This window comes from Pseudophryne corroboree, chromosome 2, assembly GCF_028390025.1.
Source record: "Pseudophryne corroboree isolate aPseCor3 chromosome 2, aPseCor3.hap2, whole genome shotgun sequence".
NCBI lineage: Eukaryota > Metazoa > Chordata > Amphibia > Anura > Myobatrachidae > Pseudophryne > Pseudophryne corroboree.
The window spans coordinates 977,663,596-977,686,765 of NC_086445.1; positions in this window are offsets into that span (position 1 = coordinate 977,663,596).

The window sequence follows — 23,170 nt, forward strand, 5'->3', positions numbered from 1 at the left end:
TACTTTTTACCTGCTGTGGTGAATACTGATTTTAATTGTTCCCACTTCATTCTTACACAGAGCACAGAGGAAGCACAATTCCTTCGTCACTGCTTTTTGTTCTCCTGAGTGGTCGCCTCCCACGTCTCCTCCTCTCTTGTCTCTGGACCGCCCCTTTCTTTATACCAACTTTTAACCCTGCCTTGTTTGGGCTAAGCCTCCCCTGCTTCTGCAGATTTCAAATCATTCATGAGGCAAAATGTACCCATCAGGCTAACCTTCAATTTATAGCCCCAATACTACATTGCTTAACTTCATCGCGCCCAGATTGCAGGCGCTGCTTCCACCATATCAGCATTCAGTAGCATGAATGTTGTGCACATTTAATAGGATGAGGAATAAGTCAGCATGGATCCTGGTCACAGAACTGGGCTCCCAGGCTGCCACTGACAGGTGGGGAGATAAGTGATGGCAGATCCCAGGCAATGTATGTAGGTCACATGGGCTCAGACTGACATTGCAGATCTCTACAGATGACATACAGTAGTTACACCACTGCCAAGGGTGTAGCTACCATAGGTGCAGGGAGTGCAGCTACTATGGGGCCCAGCGCTGAGAAGGGCCACCTTCCCTGTCACAGTTACATGTGTTATATACAAGGGTGTAGCTACCATAGGTGCAGGGAGTGGAGCTGCTATGGGGCCCAGAGCTGAGAAGGGCCACCTTCCCTGTCACAGTTACATGTGTTATATACAGGGTGTAGCTACGATAGGTGCAGGCAGTGCAGCTGCTATGGGGCCCAGAGCTGAGAGGGGCCACTTTCCCTGTCACAGTTACATGTGTTATATACAAGGGCGTAGCTACTATAGGTGCAGGCAGTGCAGCTGCTATGGGGCCCAGAGCTGAGAGGGGCCACTTTCCCTGTCACAGTTACATGTGTTATATACAAGGGTGTAGCTACCATAGGTGCAAGAAGTGCAGCTGCTATGGGGCCCAGAGCTGAGAGGGGCCACCTTCCCTGTCACAGTTACATGTGTTATATACAAGGGCGTAGCTACTATAGGTGCAGGCAGTGCAGCTGCTATGGGGCCCAGAGCTGAGAGGGGCCACTTTCCCTGTCACAGTTACATGTGTTATATACAAGGGCGTAGCTACTATAGGTGCAGGCAGTGCAGCTGCTATGGGGCCCAGAGCTGAGAGGGGCCACTTTCCCTGTCACAGTTACATGTGTTATATACAAGGGTGTAGCTACCATAGGTGCAAGAAGTGCAGCTGCTATGGGGCCCAGAGCTGAGAGGGGCCACCTTCCCTTTCACAGTTACATGTGTTATATAAGTTTTTCACCATAGGGTGGTACATAGGGGCCCTTACAAACTTTTGCCTTGGGGCCTACAATATATCTAGGTACAGTGGCTCATGCAGGGGGGGGTTTCCGAGTACCTGGAAACCCCCCTGATGAGCCGAATTTTCTATTTTTGACACTGAGACACAGCTGTCTCCGTCTCAACTAAAAGCCGCGTTCGCGTACACGATCGCTACCGTGAAGCTGCTGCCCTGCTGCAGTAATGGAGAGCTACTGTATGTACAGTAGCTCTCTTCTTCTTACAGAATGCCCGGCGGGGAGCTGCTGGCTGCGCATGCTCAGCCACAGCAGCTCCCTCCGTCCTCACGCTGCTGCCCGTCTGCTCCCAGCCCCTGGTGGGGAAAACAGTATTCATACAACGTGTGTATGTATATATTTGTAGTTATGTATGTATGTGTGTTTGTGCTTGTGCATGTATGTATGTATGTATGTATGTATGTGTGTGTTAGTGTGTATATATATATATATATATATATGAATGTATATACATATATGTATATATATATATATATATATATGTGTATAGATAGATAGGTAGATAGATATGTAAATATGTACGTCTGTGTGTGTGTGTGTGTGTGTATATATATATATATATATATATATATATATATATATATATATAGAAAGCCAACATAAAGGGGCACTCACCAGAACTTTGCACTTAAAAAGCATTGATTTTAATGCATCCTTATCAGGGTAATATCTCAGACAGATAGTTCAATTTCGTTCGACGTTTCGATCCCTCCGGATCATCATCAGGAAAATGCAACAAGCACAACGTATACAGCAGATTACATCTGTTCATATGTACCACTATCACTATCACTTGATAGTGGTGCATATGAACAGATGTAATCTGCTGTATACGTTGAGCTTGTTGCATTTTCCTGATGATGATCCGGAGGGATCGAAACGTCGAACGAAATTGAACTATCTGTCTGAGATATTACCCTGATAAGGATGCATTAAAATCAATGCTTTTTAAGTGCAAAGTTCTGGTGAGTGCCCCTTTATGTTTGCTTTCTATACGTTGAAGTCTGGACTTTCATGCTGGATCTCTTGGGAGTCACCCCAGTCGCTGTTCTACAGTGTTGGTGAGAGTGCGACCACATCTGGAGTTATATATATATATATATATATATATATATATATATATCCATATACATATACATAGCCCCCCCCACACACACACACACACACAGAAACCCCCCTCACCAAATCCTGCGTTTGCCCATGAGGTACTCCCCTGGACCTGCTCATTGTAATGTGGTATAAAATTAACTGGACCCCATGTTACATAATAAGAACTGGGGCACTGTAACATGGCATAATAAGAACTGGCAACACTGTAATGTGGCATAATAAGAACTGGGGACACTGTACAGGTGTGTCCTCATACGTCTAGCCTCAATACGCGCCGCATGCAAGGTAGTGTATCTGGTGTGAGTTACTGTAGGTGTCAGGTCTCGTGCAACTCTGCTAACATCCAGCATCTTATTTTGCCGAAAATGCATCTTAGTCACAACACAATGCGACTAGAACACACCAGGAGACTGTGCTGATTAAGTTGATATATGACACTTGTATATTGTGTGTGACTGAGTCTGTATACGCAGCAGGACAGAACTTGCATTGGAAAAAAGCTGTTGCTGCTACATTGTAGCACTTTGTGGCCAGATTCAGATATACATGTGTCATATATCAAGAGCTCATATATCAGCACAGTCTCCACTTGCGTTCTAGTCACATTGCGTTGCGTTACAACAGAAGGTCTGAACTTCTGGCTAGAGAGCCAACTTCTTCTGGAAGAAGATGGAAAGAGCTGAAATCTGGACCTTAAGGGATCCGAGACGTAAGCCTTTATCCACTCCAGCCTGCAGGAAATTAAGGAATCTTCCCAAGTGAAATTCTGCAGATGGATATGTGCGTTCCTCGCACCAAGAAACATATCTCCGCCAGATATGATGATAGTGTTTTGACGTCACAGGTTTTCTGGCTTGCACCACAGTGTTCCGTTCAACTGCCATGCTGTCAAACGAAGCCGCCGTAAGTCCGGGTAGACGAACGGTCCTTGTTGAAGAAGATCCCTTCTTAGTGGTAGAGGCCAAGGGTCCTCTACTGACATGTCCAGAAGAGCCACCAATAAAGATTGCTCTCACTCTTTGATGCCTGATCTGCTTGAGCACCCTTGGGATCAGTGGAATCGGAGGAAACAGGTAGACCAGCTGGTAATGCCAAGGCGATGTCAGCGCAGGTGTGGATTATTAGATCGACAGTGTCTAGGTCGACCTTGTTTCGGTCGACCACTACAGGTCGACAGTCACTAGGTCGACAGTGTTGGAAGGTCGACAGGGTTTCAAGGTTGACATGTGCTATGTCGACAGGTCAAAAGGTCGACATGAGGTGTTTTTTTTGTCGTTTTCTTCATAGATTGACCGGGAACCCCAATTAGTGCACCATGTCCCCTCGCATGGCTCACTTCGCTCGCCATGCTTCGGGCAAGGTGCCTCGCTCCGCTACCGCTTTGCTCGGCACAGATTACCATTCCAATCATAGTCCATGGGGATCGTTAAGTATGAAAAAGTTCCAAAAAAGAAAAAAATTAGAAAAACTCATGTCTACCTTTTGACCTGTCGACCTAGCACATGTCGACCTAGAAACCCTGTCGACCTTCCAACCCGCTCGACCTAGTGACTGTTGACCTATAGTGGTCGATCTAAACATTGTCGACCTAGACAGTGTCGATCTTCAGACCGGATCCCGTCAGCGCATCCACTGCACTCGCCTGAGGGTCAATGGTTCGTGAGCAATAGCAGCAAAGCTTCTTGTTGAAGCGAGATGCCATCAAGTCGATCTGTGGGCATCCCCACCTGTCGATGATCTGTTGAAACACCTGAGGGTGTAGTCCCCACTCCCCCGGGTGGAGGTCGTGGCGACTCAGGAAGTCTGCTTCCCAGTTGTCCACTCTCGGAATGAAGATCGCAGACAGTGCTCTTGCATTTCTTTCTGCCCAGAGGAGTATTCTTGACACTTCTTGCATGCAGGCCCTGCTTTTTGTCCCTCCATGTCGATTGATGTACGCCACAGCCGTGGCGTTGTTCGACTGAACCTGGATCGCCCGATCCCAGAGTAGAGGGGAGGCCTGAATCAGAGCACTGTAAATGGCCCGAATTTCCAGGATGTTTATTGGAAGGAGGGCCTCTTGGGCAGACCACCTGCCCTGGAACTGCGCCCCCTGGGTGACAGCTCCCCATCCTCTCAGACTCGCATCCATCATGAGGAGGATCCAATCCTGAATCCCAAAGCGTCGACCTTCTAACAGTTGGGAGACTGTAGCCACCACAGGAGAGAAATCCTGGCCTGTGGTGACAGCCGAATCATCCGGTGCATCTGAAGATGGGAACTGGACCACTTGTTCAGGATGTCCAATTGGAACGGTCTGGCATGAAACCTTCCAAATTGAATCTCCTCGAGGCCACCATCTTTCCCAGCAATTTTATACAAAGATGAATGGATACTCGAGCCGGTCGGAGTACCACGCGAACCATTTTCTGAAGTGTTCTTGCTTTTTCCACTGGGAGAAACACTTTTTGTGCTACAGTATCCAGTAGCATCCCCAGAAACAGGAGCCGCTGAGACGGTTCCAGGTGGGACTTCTGCAGATTGAGGATTCACCCGTGGCGAGACAGAAGTTGGATAGTGCGGTCTATATGGAGCAATAGAAGCTCCCTGGAACTCACTTTTAACAGGAGATCATCCAGGTATGGAATTACATTGACCCCCCTGGACCCTGAGCTGAAACATCATTTTTGCGTTCACCTTCGTGAACACCCTTGGAGCTGTAGACAGGCCAAAGGGTAACGCCTGAAACTGGTAGTGATCGGTCAGTAGGGCAAACCTCAGGTAGGCCTGATGAGGAGGCCAAATTGGGATATGGAGGTAAGTGACACTAGGAATTCCTGTTGTTCCAGGCCTGCAATCACCGCTCTCAAAGATTCCATCTTGAATTTGAAAACCTTCAAGTAAGGATTTAAGGACTTCAGATTCAGAATGGGTCTCACAGACCCGTCTGGTTTTGGTACTACGAAGAGACTGGAGTAGTAACCTTGTCCTTGTTGTAGTAGGGGTACTGGAACAATGACCTGGGACAGGACCAACTTGTTTATGGCCAGTAGTAGCGTACCACACATATTTTCCAAAGCTGGTAAGCCTGATTTGTAAAATCATTGGGGAGGAGCACCATCGAACTCCAGCTTGTTACCCTGAGAGATACAGATGTAGCCACCTTTATCTTGAGTGGCTGAGGCGTTTGTCCCGATCGAGCATACGCAGCATACTGGGGCGCGCCTAGTCACAGAGAGGCGTATCTAATCGCACGGAGGCAGACAGAGCGTTTGGCGTTACCTTCACGTTCTGTCCCGCCAGCGAACGAGGAGACGCAGCCTTAGGGTTTATAAGGTTTATGCCTTAGGGGACTCGGACGCTCGCATTTCTAAAGCACGGTATTTTCCACCGCCTCCCGCTAGCCCATCGCCCTTGCCCCCTGGGAGCCTGCACAGGTCATGCAGTAGACATGGAGGGAATTCAGGTCATGTGAAATACACAAACGCCGAAGATCTACAGTACTGTTTTGCTCAGTCAGAATACACTCATTTCTACTCATTACCGCTGTGTAGTTGCATTTAGCGTAAAGAATTGCTCCTGCAGATCTACTCTGATTTATGTGAAACCTGTGTGCATCCTTCCATTGGATGTATTAGAGAGAATAAAAAATAATATTAAAGTGAATGTCACGGGAACACATTATAAAAAAAAGGTTGGCACTTCCTTCCCATTGGTGTTGGTTTATGCCGTAGGGGACTCGGACGGTCATGTAATTGCATTTCAAAGGCACGATATTTTCCATCGTCTCCCTCTACCCCCATCGCCCTTCCCCCCTGGGAGCCTGCACAGGTCATGCAGTAGACAGGGAGGGAATTCAGGTCTTGTGCAATACACAAACGCCAAAGATCTACAGTACTGTTTTGCTCAGTTAGTTGCGTCAGAATACACTCATTTCTACTCATTACTGCTGTGTAGTTGCATTTAGCGTAAAGAATCGCTCCTGCAGATGTACTCTGATTTATGTGTAACTTGTGTGCACCCTTCCATTGACTGTCTTACAATGAAAATAAAATAATACAGTATAGTATGTACACATTACAATAAAAAAAAAAAAAAGCACATCAGGACTCGAACCCTGGACCCCCAGCGTGGGAGGTGGGAGCCTTCATCGCTAGCCCACGATGCCTCATGAGAGAGTTACAATTTCATGTGTAAAAGTACAGTAAACAGCGCCCGGCCCCCTCCCCATTGGTGTTGGTTTATGCCTTAGGGGACTCGGACGCTCGCATTTCTAAAGCACAGTATTTTCCACCGCCTCCCGCAAGCCCACCATTCCCATTATGCCTTAGGGAACTCAGACGCTCATGTACTGTACATGTATTTTAAAAGCACGGTGTTTATACATTGTACTATACATTCTTCCTTTTACACAATTAGTTGCGTCTCCATACACATACAGTACTCCATACACATACAGTAGGTCACCATCTTTTCCACCGCCTCCCGTTACGCCTACAGTATTAACATTACAGTCGTCACTGACCAATTGCCAGAGCTGTAGATCAATCCGCCGCTATACTGTACGATCGAAAAGTACTGAATTAGTGGAGCATTAGCCACCCAGTGGTGGAGATGTGTAATGCATGCTGAGTATCTAGAATCGCCTCAACACGCCTGCCTGTGATTAAACTCAGCTATCGCCTTAGCGTGACTAAACGTCCGTCTAGGCGGAGAATCGGTCAAGATAAAGGTGGCTACATCTGTAAGGTCCCTTACCCAAGCATTTTGGCAGGAACCTTCCAAGATGTGGCTGTAGTGACGTAACCGAGCTCCCACCACGAGATCCCCTCGGGGTGGGTGGGCACCGTCATGCTGAAGTCTTTTTGGAAGCAGAACTCGTATTCTGGTCCTGAGATCCGGCAACGGCTGGTTTCTTAGGATTTCCTCTGGCGCCTCTAGCTGCGTTGGAGGCCCCTCTGGCCCTAGATTGAAATATGGAGGACCGAAAGGACTGAGTAGACGGTACCGGGTAGGTACGTCTAGCAGGTGGAGCCCCCGAAGTGAGAAACGAGGATTTTCCAGCAGTAGCTTTGGAAATCCATGCGTCCAATTCACCTCCAAAGAGCCATTCACCTGTGAAGGGAAGAGTTTCCTCATTACGTTTGGAGTCAGCATCAGTAATCCATTGACGCAACCATATGGCTCTGCGCGCAGACACAGCCATAGCCGTGGTCCTAGCATTATTATTGCCAGTCTCTTTAAGGGAGTCACAGAGGACTCTTACCGTGTCCTGAATATGATTCAGGAAAGTAACAGTATTAACTAAGGTCATATCACCCGAGAGACCTTCCTTAATTTGATTAGCCCAGGAATGATTTGCATGTGTCATCCATCAACCTGCACTGACCGGTCTCTGAGCTACACCTGCAGCAGTGTAGATAGATTTCAGCATGGTCTCAATTTTCCTATTTGCCGGGTCCTTTACTGTAAAGGAGCCCAGAGCAGGGAGTACCACCTTTTTAGAAAGGTGAGGGACTGAGACATCTACTGCTGGAGACTCTTCCCAGAATTTCCTGCCTTCAGGGGCAAAGGTGAATGTATGCAAAAACCGTTTTGACACCTGATATTTTTTATCTGTATTTTTCCAGGCTATTTTAAATAAGTCATCCAGTTCTTGGGATCAGGAAATGCGACTGTCAGTTTGTCTTGTGGGAGGAAAAATGATTGCTGAGTATTAGCATCCTCCAGGGGGAGCTTTAGCACATCCCGAATAGCCAGTATGAGGGGTTCAGTACCCTGGGTAGGGGTGGAATTCCCACTTATGGGGTCCCCATCATCCCCATCATCTTGTATATCATCATCAGTACCTGATAGGAGTGCAGGTAGAGCATGTTTTTGTGCACCTGCAGCAGAAAGGGGGATGTTTAGCAGTTAGATTTGCCACTGCTTGTTGCAGTTCCTGAGTCTTGTTGGCATGTGCAGTGAGTTAAGATGACATATCAGACATCATAGTTTTGATAGCCCTCAACCAGGAGGGCTCTGGACTCTCCCCCACATTGTTATCAGCATTCTGAGATGACTGACTACACTACTCACATGATACTGAGCCAGATGAACTAGGAGAGAATCTAGTATTACAAACACTGCATAACTTCTGTTTTACCATATTGAATAAGAAAAACAGGTACAATACACATACAACACAGCCTGAAATTAAAAGCCTGTCCTATTGCATGTGAGAGGAGACACAGGAGAGAGGACCCTAGCGCATTCAGCGCTGCACAGCCCCAGTGAGGCTGTCAGCATTTTATATGTAAACAACAGTGAGACTGTGTTATGGAAAAATCCCTCAGAGGGATGTTACTTGTGCACCCTATAGCGGCTCTCCCCTCTACACCCGGTACCAGTGAAGCAGGGACAGTTATGGAGAAGCTATTGAGACTGCTGCTGCTATGCAGAGGAAGGAGCCAAAATGCTGCTGAGCCCGCTCTCATGTAGCTCCGCCCCCCACCATGGCGCCGGAGCAGAGCCAGCCCTAACCAATATGATGCCCTAGGCAAGATTTTGGCTGGTGCCCCCCCTCCCCCCTGCTTATTTTGGTGCTCCTACTCACTATATTTTAAATAGGAACAGTGCTCACATTCGGCACACAGCTCAAAAAGGGGTGTGTCCCTGCTGGGAAGGGGCATGGCCATACAATAGTACCCCAACTTCAAATTACGCCACACAGTAGTGCAACTTTATCCACATTTTATCGTGCTATAGTGTCTCTTATTCACGTTACATCACACAGTAGTACTTTATATACGTTACTCCTGACAGTAGCGATCCTTATTCACATTACATCACACTGAATTGCTCCTTATTCATATTATACCACATCTTATTGCTTTTTATTCACATTAGACCACACAGTAGTGCCTTTCTATACGTTACACCACAAAGTAGAGCACCTTATACACATAATGCCACACATTAGTAACGCATTTATACACATAATACCACACAGTAATGTCCCTTACACATATGACACACATTGTTAATGTCCTTATAAACATAATGCCCCTTACACATTATCCCTACCTTTATTAATGCCCTTATACACATAATGCCCCTTACACATATGCCAAACACTACTGCACAAGAAACACACCTGCACACAGCACTCACATGGCCGCTAACACTGTGACCTCTGTCTCTGCTTGGATATAGAGGTGTTCTCATACATCTTGCCTCAATACGCCATGCAGCAGGAGATGCTAGTGTTGGGCCCCTTTTTTTGACGAAAATGCTCCTTATTTACATTACTATGTGACTAGGATGCACAAGCAGCTTCTACTGATTAAAATGTTATGCAGCATGCATATATTCTGTGTGCGACTGTGGCTGCATCCGCATACAAAATGCTACGTTACAATTGTTTCCAGGAATACACTGGGCGGGATGTACTAATGTACATCGCCGCCCATCGCCGCGATGCTGATCGCATATGTACTAACATATGCGATCAGCATTGCGGAGGACAGCTCTTCCGATAAGAGCTGTCCTCCGCGATGCACAGCGGCAGCCTGACTTCTGGGATTCGGCCCCAAGAGTCAGTCTGCGCATGCGCAGGGTGACGGGGGTGCCCGCAAGGCATGCTGGGAGGGATCCGATCGGATCCCTCACACAGCGCCGCGGAGAGAAGCCCATAGGCTTCTTTGGACTATCGCCAGCTAAAGCTGGCGAACCCTGCCGCGGCGCTGACCTGCCGGACGTGGGTTAGTACATCAGGAAAATGTGGTAAACAGGGGGTTTACCGCATTTTCTGCTTAGTACATCCCGCCCACTGTAATGTAGCATTTCCTATGCAGATACAGCCGCAGGCACACAGAGAACATAGGCATGCCGCATATCATTTTAATTAGCAGAAGCGGCTTGTGCCCCTAGGCATATCACATGACCTAGGCATTTGCCTAGTTTGCCTATGCCTATGGCCGGCTCTGCGCCGGAGCTACTGCTTTATATTTATACTGGCCATGTATCCCAATGTTTGTAGCTTCACATAAATGCTTGGTACAACGTTTATTTTGCCAGCCTCACTCAGGGGCTACAGTGGGTCACCCCTAGGAGGGACCCGTACGCCTCACCCGTGCTTCAGCCGCACAGTGAACCGGGGGACCCCCCTAGTGGTGCTCCCCGATGTGTATTCACCACCGATGATCACCTTCAGGCAGCGTTAGAGGTATGCGGCATGCTGCGGCTGCGATAGCCAAGGCGCCATGGCCCTCTAGACAAACAGCCCCTGCAGCAGGGAAGCGGCTCTGCACCTCAAGAGGCCGGTGACCGTTTCCCCCGTAACTCCCATGGTGCATGTATGCTGTTGCCCAAACAGCATACAGAAAGAAATAAAACTTTAAAAGAAATTGAAGAAAAACGCTGTAGCTTGCAGAGTGTGCATCCTCTCCTGAGGGCACTTTTTCTAAACTGACAGGAGGAGGCATAGAGGGGAGGAGCCAGCACACCCAGTTGAAAATTTTTAAAGTGCACTGGCTCCTTTGGACCCGTCTATACCCCATCGTACTAATCTGTCCCCAATATCCCTTATGGATGCTAGAGAAATACACTTTATTAACTGTTACCATAGTCACAAATATTCAGGATGATACGCAGTATGCAGTATGCGGTTCTCTTATCAACTTCATTACCTTACCATAATGTGCAATACTCTTTATGTTGCTTATTGCATTTCTTTCCGCCATGGTTTATGGTTTCCAATTTCTCATAGCAAAACGCACCTGATCAAGCAAAATTACATTTCAATAGTTCGCTATTATTACTTTTTTTCAAAGCAAATTCATAGCTCCCTCAGCTAAAATCACAATATGTTTATTTAACTAAACTAGAAAAAGAACATATTGGATATACAGTATGCTGGGTTACTGACACATATATCCAGCTATCACAACAGTAATGTTAAAAGAAGAGAAAGAAAGTGAATAAAACATGAACAGTATATTAAAGATGTGCATTTCCAAGCTGCCCATCCCAGCAGAGGTCCTTCAGTTTGTTCTTTCTTCCCAATCTCAGCTACAGTAGTGACATCAGTAGACTGGCATGGTAGGGTTACTGGTAATCCCTTAGTAGGGTTGAGGTGATAAACCTGAAAGGCAAACAGAGATTGTCCAATAGAATTTTTCAGGTGAAGATCTGGATAATGAACCGTTGAGTGTTTTTATGTAAATGAGGTTTCTGCAGGGTTGACATCCTACTCCGAAGACAAATGCCGGGTGGTACTAGAGTAGGTCATCTTCTTACAAGGGACATAGAGCCAACGGCATTTCTACACGGGGGCCCACACCACACAACCTGCACCCATAAGATATACTTACTCCTCCAGAGTCCCGCGGCGGCGGCTCTGCAGTATGGGCAAAAATCACTTAGAAAATGGCTGCCGCACCCATTTCCGAGTGATTTGTGCATACGCACTGGAAGTCTGCCCATGAACAAGGCACGAGCGCCAGGTTCCCGGAGACCTGGGCATGCGGAGTAGGCTCTGGCTTTAAGCCAGAGTCTACTAGTGAGGAGGAGGCCCGCAACAGAAAATGCCCCTTGCATGGAGCACAAACACTTGAACATGCTGAGGTGGTACAGCTATTACAACTAGACCTTATGGGTCTCCAATTTAGAGGGAAAAATTTAGGTTTTTGTAAATCCTGGATCTCAAATCTTCTTCCCCAATAACATCAAAGAGCAGAAGGCTGGAAGCATAACTGGAATACTCTAACCAAGGATAGGCTGTGTACGTCCTTCTCTTGGACTGAATGTAAACACCACTTAGTCACTGCCTATCTGATAGGACCTCTCAAACACTTAAGACATAAATTTGGTATGAATAATGGTCTAGCTCTCACTACCTCCATCCCTGACAGCAAATCCCCTATCTCTAGCTCGGTGCCTTTCAATGTCAAACAATGTGTGGCTTTCTTGTAGCTAATAGATCAGGTCTTAAACAAGGCAGAAGTTATTGGAGACACGTGTTCCTAGTGTAAGCCATACGGAATGACCGCTAACGAATCACTCTGGAGAATTACATCACTGCGCTACAAGCCCATCCTCCAAGGGTAATGCCACTGTATCTGACGACTGTCACATGATATCCTCGCATACCAGCTACAAGAAAGGCTGCTGTACTGTGTAAATGGGGCTCTACCTGCCGTACTGTGTAAATGGGGCTCTACCTGTTGTACTGTGGAAATGGGGTCTCTACCTGCTGTACTGTGTAAAAGGGAGCTCTACCTGGCGTAATGTGTATAAGAGGACTCTACCTGGCGTAATATGTGATCGGGGCTCTACCTGGAGTAATGTGTAAAAGGGAACTCTACCTGGTGTAATGTGTGTAAGTGGCGCTACTGTGCGGCATCATCTATAGATTGTAAGCTTGCGAGCAGGGCCTTCCTACCTCTGACTGTTATCACCCAGTTTGTTATTGTTATTTCAAATTGTAAAGTGCAACGAAATTTGCTGCGCTATATAAGAAACTGTTAATAAATAAATAATAAATATGAATAATACAGACTATTGCGCAGCGTAACATTGGTATTATTTTGTAGCCACCCCCCTTCCCCATAAAGCTATGCCCCTACATTTTTGTTGTGCGCACTGGCACTATTTTAAATTTAGGGGGTAGGGGGGTGGGGGGGCTGATGCTGTTTCTTGCACACAGCACTAAAATGTCTAGTTATGGCACTGTGGTTTGGCAGAGTTAATGTACACACTAGCAGAATATGAACTTGACCAAGGATAAGTCTAGTATAGCTTAACCTGGCAGTGTGGTTTATTGAACAGGTGATAGTACAACTGTACTCACTGTTACACACACTGGTAGAAGATCATGAAGCGGAGCAAGTTTCAGACAGATCACCAGCCGGTGACTGCCTTTTGGATGCAACAGCGGTGCTGGAACAGCAGTATCATGGGTCTCAAGAGCTGATGGGGAGACATCCGTCTCCCATTATGTCACTCATACAGAGTAACAAGATGGCATCGCACAAGCACTGCCTTTTGGATGCAATAGCGGTGCTGGAAAAGCAGTATCATGGGCCTCAAGAGCTGATGGGGAGACATCCGTCACTCATACACAGTAACAAGATGGCATCGCATAGCAGTGTCGGCCATCTTGGTAAGGGAATGAACCATCATCCCCGGAGGAGCCATACTGGAGATTGCACAGAAGTGTTAGTACATAGACTTTGTCATTTAAATCAGTCATTAATATCAATGATCACATATTCTTCAGAGCATTTAATGTTCAATTGCTTTCCGCTTGCAGAAGAATTGTCATCAATCTTCAAAATGAGACCTCGGCACAGCAGGTGGAGAAATGTTTCTTGCAACGCACCAAGTGTCACATTGAAAAATTATAACTTTAAAACTCAGTGGAATTTTTAAATTACACTCCCTGGTTCTTAAATTACAGTCGCACACCTGGCCAATGTGGGGATTTAAACGTCTCATTGAAAACACACAAAAACCTTTGCAGATGTAACGTAAAGCACAAGGGGAATTGAGATTTTGAAGGTTCAGCCTTGCGTGGCGTCACTGGCCAAAAATAGAAACGGCTCCTTGGTTTAAGTAGAAAGCATTTATTATTAAAGACTGACCTGGTGGCTGGTAATGTCATCCAGCTGAGCTGAAGGAGCGACGACCTTAAGTCAATCTGGGCTTTTGATAATGAAAAATTGAAATACACCTAGTACATAGGAAGGGAGAGGTAGAGTAGGATGATGTCTCTCCGACTCCTAGCAACGATACCCAGTGGGAGAGGAAGTGGATGATCTCAGCCTTGGAGAGCTCTCTGACCCATGCATATTACTGGTGTTGTTGTAAGGTTCCTTCAACTCTACAGAAACTCTCCCTATGGCACATGACAGATGGTGACAATGTGACTGTGTTTTGCTACTGTCTATTTTATCTTTTGATTGTAAGCTCTTCCGACCTGGTTTTTCATGTCTGTGTTCTAATAATAATGAAACGAGACAAACAGACGCACTAGGAGATACAGGTGGTCATTCCGAGTTGATCGCTCGCTAGCAGTTTTTAGCAGCCGTGCAAACGCTATGCCGCCGCCCACCGACCACTGTATTTTAGCTTAGCAGAAATGAGAACGAAGGGATCGCAGAGCGGCTACAAAATATATTTGTGCAGTTTCAGAGTAGCTTCAATCCTACTCAGCGCTTGCGATCACTTCAGACCATTCAGTTCCTATTTTGACGTCACAAACACGCCCTGCGTTCACCCAGCCACGCCTGCGTTTTTTCCTGGCACGCCTGCGTTTTTCCTGGCACGCCTGCGTTTTTCCGAACACTCCCTGAAAACGGTCAGTTGACACCCAGAAATGCCCTCTTCTTGTCAATCACTCTGCGGCTGCCAGTGCGACTGAAAAGCTTCACTAGACCCTGTGTGAAACGACATAGTTCGTTGTTAAAGTACGCTGCGCGTGCGCATTACAGAAGTGCCTTTTTTTACCTCATCGCTGCCCAGCGAACGAATGCAGCTAGCGAACAATTCAGAATGACCCCCACTGTGCTTAGCATCAGATCCGCCCCTGGTTTGTGGACTTATTACAGCATACAGTATTTATCTGCCATTTATTACTTGTGGACCTCCCTATTGTAAAACAACACATAGAAAAGAAAGATTAGTAGTCTGTTATAGAGATGCACTAGTTATCTCTAGAATTTATTTTGGATAATACTTAAGATTTTATTAGTACGCATATACACAAAATAGTATATTAAAGTCAGCTAAATAAAATGTAAAGTAGTAAATACTGTGCCAACAAATAATAAAATGCAGCTAATTTTGCATTAAGTTGCAGGTAATTACTAGAGATGAGCGGGTTCGGTTCCTCTGAATCCGAACCCGCCCGAACTTTTTTTACACGGGTCCGAGCAGGCTCGGATCTTCCCGCCTTGCTCGGCTAACCCGAGCGCGCCCGAACGTCATCATCACGCTGTCGGATTCTCGCGAGGCTCGGATTCTATCGCGAGACTCGGATTCTATATAAGGAGCCGCGCGTCGCCGCCATTTTCACACGTGCATTGAGAGTCATAGGGAGAGGACGTGGCTGGCGTCCTCTCCGTTTAGAGAAGAGAGAGACACAGTATTTTGGGGAGCATTATTAGGAGGAGTACTACTATACTGTATACTACTATACTACTTGCTGAAGTGATATTTATACTAGATTAGATAATAGATAGTGTGACTGTAAGTGTATTATCTGACTTGTGGGGGAGACACTGACAGTGGGGAGCAGTTAGAGTCTGAGAGCAGGACTCAGGAGTACATATAACGTACAGTGCACACTTTTGCTGCCAGAGTCACTGCCACACTGCCATTGTTGTGACCACACTGACCACCAGTATAATAATATATTTTGTGATTGTCTGCTTAGGCCTCGGAGTACTAGTTGCAAGTTGCAACGTGACCTGAAGTGACCACCAGTTTAATAATCAATCACCACCAGTTTAATATATATATATATATATATATATATATATATAATTGTATATAATATATATATATATATATATATATATATAATATTGTATACCACCTACCCGTGGTTTTTTTTTTTCATTCTTCTTTATACATACTACTATAGTAGCTTACTGTAGCAGTCTGCGGTGCTGTGCTGACCTGACAGTGTCCAGCAGGTCCGTCATCAGTCATTACATAATAAATATATATAGTACCTGTCCGGCTGCAGTACTAGTGATATTATATTGATTTCATCTCATTATCAATAATTTATCATCCAGTCTAGACTCTATATTAGCAGCAGACACAGTACGTTAGTCCACGGCTGTAGCTACCTCTGTGTCGGCACTCGGCAGTCCATCCATGATTGTATACCACCTACCCGTGGTTTTTTTTTTCTTTCTTCTTTGTACATACTACTATAGTATAGTAGCTTACTGTAGCAGTCTGCGGTGCTGCTGAGCTGACAGTGTCCAGCAGGTCCGTCATCAGTCATCATTACCTAATAAATATTATCTACCTGTCCGGCTGCAGTACTAGTGATATTATATATACATACATATATATATATATATATATATATATATATTGATTTCATCTCATTATCATCCAGTCTATATTAGCAGCAGACACAGTACGGTAGTCCACGGCTGTAGCTACCTCTGTGTCGGCACTCGGCAGTCCATCCATAATTGTATACCACCTACCCGTGGTTTTTTTTCTTCTTTCTTCTTTGTACATACTACTATAGTATAGTAGCTTACTGTAGCAGTCTGCGGTGCTGCTGAGCTGACAGTGTCCAGCAGGTCTGTCATCAGTCATCATTACCTAATAAATATATTATCTACCTGTCCGGCTGCAGTACTAGTGATATTATATATACATACATATATATATATATTGATTTCATCTCATTATCATCCAGTCTATATTAGCAGCAGACACAGTACGGTAGTCCACGGCTGTAGCTACCTCTGTGTCGGCACTCGGCAGTCCATCCATAATTGTATACCACCTACCCGTGGTTTTTTTTTTCTTTCTTCTTTGTACATACTACTATAGTATAGTAGCTTACTGTAGCAGTCTGCGGTGCTGCTGAGCTGACAGTGTCCAGCAGGTCCGTCATCAGTCATCATTACCTAATAAATATATTATCTACCTGTCCGGCTGCAGTACTAGTGATATTATATATACATACATATATATATATTGATTTCATCTCATTATCATCCAGTCTATATTAGCAGCAGACACAGTACGGTAGTCCACGGCTGTAGCTACCTCTGTGTCGGCACTCGGCAGTCCATCCATAAGTATACTAGTATCCATCCATCTCCATTGTTTACCTGAGGTGCCTTTTAGTTGTGCCTATTAAAATATGGAGAACAAAAATGTTGAGGTTCCAAAATTAGGGAAAGATCAAGATCCACTTCCACCTCGTGCTGAAGCTGCTGCCACTAGTCATGGCCGAGACGATGAAATGCCAGCAACGTCGTCTGCCAAGGCTGATGCCCAATGTCATAGTACAGAGCATGTCAAATCCAAAACACCAAATATCAGTAAAAAAAGGACTCCAAAACCTAAAATAAAATTGTCGGAGGAGAAGCGTAAACTTGCCAATATGCCATTTACCACACGGAGTGGCAAGGAACGGCTGAGGCCCTGGCCTATGTTCATGGCTAGTGGTTCAGCTTCACATGAGGATGGAAGCACTCAGCCTCTCGCTAGAAAACTGAAAAGACTCAAGCTGACAAAAGCACCGCAAAGAACTGTGCGTTCTTCGAAATCCCAAATCCACAAGGAGAGTCCAATTGTGTCGGTTGCGATGCCTGACCTTTCCAACACTGGACGTGAAGAGCATGCGCCTTCCACCATTTGCACGCCCCCTGCAAGTGCTGGAAGGAGCACCCGCAGTCCAGTTCCTGATAGTCAGATTGAAGATGTCAGTGTTGAAGTACACCAGGATGAGGAGGATATCGGTGTTGCTGGCGCTGGGGAGGAAATTGACCAGGAGGATTCTGATGGTGAGGTGGTTTGTTTAAGTCAGGCACCCGGGGAGACACCTGTTGTCCATGGGAGGAATATGGCCGTTGACATGCCTGGTGAAAATACCAAAAAATCAGCTCTTCAGTGTGGAGGTATTTCAACAGAAAAGCGGACAACAGGTGTCAAGCCGTGTGTTGCCTTTGTCAAGCTGTAATAAGTAGGGGTAAGGACGTTAACCACCTCGGAACATCCTCCCTTATACGTCACCTGCAGCGCATTCATAATAAGTCAGTGACAAGTTCAAAAACTTTGGGTGACAGCGGAAGCAGTCCACTGACCAGTAAATCCCTTCCTCTTGTAACCAAGCTCACGCAAACCACCCCACCAACTCCCTCAGTGTCAATTTCCTCCTTCCCCAGGAATGCCAATAGTCCTGCAGGCCATGTCACTGGCAATTCTGACGATTCCTCTCCTGCCTGGGATTCCTCCGATGCATCCTTGCGTGTAACGCCTACTGCTGCTGGCGCTGCTGTTGTTGATGCTGGGAGTCGATGGTCATCCCAGAGGGGAAGTCGGAAGACCACTTGTACTACTTCCAGTAAGCAATTGACTGTCCAACAGTCCTTTGCGAGGAAGATGAAATATCACAGCAGTCATCCTGCTGCAAAGCGGATAACTGAGGCCTTGACAACTATGTTGGTGTTAGACGTGCGTCCGGTATCCGCCGTTAGTTCACAGGGAACTACACAATTTCTTGAGGTAGTGTGCCCCCGTTACCAAATACCATCTAGGTTCCACTTCTCTAGGCAGGCGATACCGAAAATGTACACAGACCTCAGAAAAAGACTCACCAGTGTCCTAAAAAATGCAGCTGTACCCAATGTCCACTTAACCACGGACATGTGGACAAGTGGAGCAGGGCAGGGTCAGGACTATATGACTGTGACAGCCCACTGGGTAGATGTATTGCCTCCCGCCGCAAGAACAGCAGCGGCGGCACCAGTAGCAGCATCTCGCAAACGCCAACTCTTTCCTAGGCAGGCTACGCTTTGTATCACCGCTTTCCAGAATACGCACACAGCTGAAAACCTCTTACGGCAACTGAGGAAGATCATCGCGGAATGGCTTACCCCAATTGGACTCTCCTGTGGATTTGTGGCATCGGACAACGCCAGCAATATTGTGTGTGCATTAAATATGGGCAAATTCCAGCACGTCCCATGTTTTGCACATACCTTGAATTTGGTGGTGCAGAATTTTTTAAAAAACGACAGGGGCGTGCAAGAGATGCTGTCGGTGGCCAGAAGAATTGCGGGACACTTTCAGCGTACAGGCACCACGTACAGAAGACTGGAGCACCACCAAAAACTACTGAACCTGCCCTGCCATCATCTGAAGCAAGAAGTGGTAACGAGGTGGAATTCAACCCTCTATATGCTTCAGAGGTTGGAGGAGCAGCAAAAGGCCATTCAAGCCTATACAATTGAGCACGATATAGGAGGTGGAATGCACCTGTCTCAAGCGCAGTGGAGAATGATTTCAACGTTGTGCAAGGTTCTGATGCCCTTTGAACTTGCCACACGTGAAGTCAGTTCAGACACTGCCAGCCTGAGTCAGGTCATTCCCCTCATCAGGCTTTTGCAGAAGAAGCTGGAGACATTGAAGGAGGAGCTAACACGGAGCGATTCCGCTAGGCATGTGGGACTTGTGGATGGAGCCCTTAATTCGCTTAACAAGGATTCACGGGTGGTCAATCTGTTGAAATCAGAGCACTACATTTTGGCCACCGTGCTCGATCCTAGATTTAAAGCCTACCTTGGATCTCTCTTTCCGGCAGACACAAGTCTGCTGGGGTTGAAAGACCTGCTGGTGAGAAAATTGTCAAGTCAAGCGGAACGCGACCTGTCAACATCTCCTCCTTCACATTCTCCCGCAACTGGGGGTGCGAGGAAAAGGCTCAGAATTCCGAGCCCACCCGCTGGCGGTGATGCAGGGCAGTCTGGAGCAACTGCTGATGCTGACATCTGGTCCGGACTGAAGGACCTGACAACGATTACGGACATGTCGTCTACTGTCACTGCATATGATTCTCTCACCATTGAAAGAATGGTGGAGGATTATATGAGTGACCGCATCCAAGTAGGCACGTCACACAGTCCGTACTTATACTGGCAGGAAAAAGAGGCAATTTGGAGGCCCTTGCACAAACTGGCTTTATTCTACCTAAGTTGCCCTCCCACAAGTGTGTACTCCGAAAGAGTGTTTAGTGCCGCCGCTCACCTTGTCAGCAATCGGCGTACGAGGTTACATCCAGAAAATGTGGAGAAGATGATGTTCATTAAAATGAATTATAATCAATTCCTCCGTGGAGACATTGACCAGCAGCAATTGCCTCCACAAAGTACACAGGGAGCTGAGATGGTGGATTCCAGTGGGGACGAATTGATAATCTGTGAGGAGGGGGATGTACACGGTGATATATCGGAGGATGATGATGAGGTGGACATCTTGCCTCTGTAGAGCCAGTTTGTGCAAGGAGAGATTAATTGCTTCTTTTTTGGTGGGGGTCCAAACCAACCCGTCATTTCAGTCACAGTCGTGTGGCAGACCCTGTCACTGAAATGATGGGTTGGTTAAAGTGTGCATGTCCTGTTTATACAACATAAGGGTGGGTGGGAGGGCCCAAGGACAATTCCATCTTGCACCTCTTTTTTCTTTAATTTTTCTTTGCGTCATGTGCTGTTTGTGGAATGTTTTTTGGAAGGGCCATCCTGCGTGACACTGCAGTGCCACTCCTAGATGGGCCCGGTGTTTGTGTCGGCCACTAGGGTCGCTTATCTTACTCACACAGCTACCTCATTGCGCCTCTTTTTTTCTTTGCGTCGTGCTGTTTGGGGAGGGTTTTTTGGAAGGGCCATCCTGCGTGACACTGCAGTGCCACTCCTAGATGGGCACGGTGTTTGTGTCGGCCACTAGGGTCGCTTATCTTACTCACACAGCTACCTCATTGCGCCTCTTTTTTTCTTTGCGTCATGTGCTGTTTGGGGAGGGTTTTTTGGAAGGGCCATCCTGCGTGACACTGCAGTGCCACTCCTAGATGGGCCCGGTGTTTGTGTCGGCCACTAGGGTCGCTTATCTTACTCACACAGCTACCTCATTGCGCCTCTTTTTTTCTTTGCGTCATGTGCTGTTTGGGGAGGGTTTTTTGGAAGGGCCATCCTGCGTGACACTGCAGTGCCACTCCTAGATGGGCCCGGTGTTTGTGTCGGCCACTAGGGTCGCTTATCTTACTCACACAGCTACCTCATTGCGCCTCTTTTTTTCTTTGCGTCATGTGCTGTTTGGGGAGGGTTTTTTTGGAAGGGCCATCCTGCGTGACACTGCAGTGCCACTCCTAGATGGGCACGGTGTTTGTGTCGGCCACTAGGGTCGCTTAGCTTAGTCATCCAGCGACCTCGGTGCAAATTTTAGGACTAAAAATAATATTGTGAGGTGTGAGGTGTTCAGAATAGACTGAAAATGAGTGGAAATTATGGTTTTTGAGGTTAATAATACTTTGGGATCAAAATGACCCCCAAATTCTATGATTTAAGGTGTTTTTTAGTGTTTTTAAAAAAAAAACACCCGAATCCAAAACACACCCGAATCCGACAAAAAAAATTCGGTGAGGTTTTGCCAAAACGCGGTCGAACCCAAAACACGGCCGCGGAACCGAATCCAAAACCAAAACACAAAACCGAAAAATTTCAAGTGCACATCTCTAGTAATTACAGGAGGGGAAATCTCTTTTGTTTTTGCACATACAGTACATTTATGGGGTACAAGCTCATAACGAGCAGGGTGTTCCTACACAGAGATCCCGAGTTTTGGACTTAGGAGGTTATTCAGGTCACATCGCTAATTAATGCGACTGTAATAACTTCCGGTGGCGGCAGGTCCCGTCCTGCGGCGCATCAAAAATGGGCGTGGGTCAGCAGCATTTTCGGGCAGGCTGCGTGACGTGACACGCAGCCGCTCCGAACAAGAAAATGGCAGTGGACCTCTTGCATATGCAGCCTAGCTGCGGCTGCAGGGGGTCTTTCACAGTTTCTGCGACCGCAATTAAATTGTGGTCGCACCCACTGGGCAGGCCATTTAGCATGTTGGGTGGCCTTGCCCTGTGGTAGGTGGCCCCCAGCATGCGAAAGAACGGATTGCAGGTTCTGCATTTTAGCAGAATATGCAATCTGTACTTAATAACCCCCTCAGTGTGATCTTTTCTCAAGACATACAGTATATGGCTCTTGCAGAACTACAAGCGCCATCACGTCCTCGTTTGTCTTCTAGGCTTGCAATCTACAGTACTTGGCAAAAAAACAATACATAGATGATGCAACAGTTCTCCTTAAGGAGAATGACGGCAGGAATGACTGACTGTAAGTGTTTAATCAGAGTGGCTGCACTCACAGCATGGGAAAAGCAACAGCCTGCTTCATTCAGAAAAGGTACCAATGCACTTCATTGTATACTGTGCGCTTAATGCTGTACTCCACGCTGCTAAGTGCCACAGGGGGTCATTCCGAGTTGATCGTAGCTGTGCTAAATTTAGCACAGCTAAGATCATCTTCCCTGACATGCGGGGGGACGCCCAGCACAGGGCTAGTCCGCCCCACATGTCAGTTCCGCCCCCCCCCCCCCTCCCCCCCGCAGAAGTTCAAAGGCATCGCACAGCGGCGTGGTGATGAACAGCAGCGTGCGATCAGGTCAGAATGACCCCCTTTGTGCGTACATCTGCAAAGCTACAGGTCAGGACTTTGGGGTCTATTTACTAAGCCTTGAATGGACATAAAGTGGACAGAGATAAAGTACCAGCCAATCAGCTACTAACTACCATGTCACAGGCTGGGTTTAAAAAATGACAGCTAGGAACGGGTTGGCTGGGTCTTATCTCCATCTACTTTATCTCCATCCAGGGCTTAGTAAATAGACCTCTTTGACTCCTAAACTTTAAATGTATTCTTCTTTAACCATTCTTGAATCCCTGCAGTGCGTCTAGAACATCTGGAAGAAGAGGGATATTCTGGACCATGCAGAGGCCATCATCTCATGCAAAGCCAGTAACACAGCATTATGTTATACAGTACAGGCCGGGCCGGCATCGCCGCTTTGCTCATGACTGGACAGACCCAACTTCCTGCGACTGCTGCCGAGCTTTCACCTACTCACGGCACACAG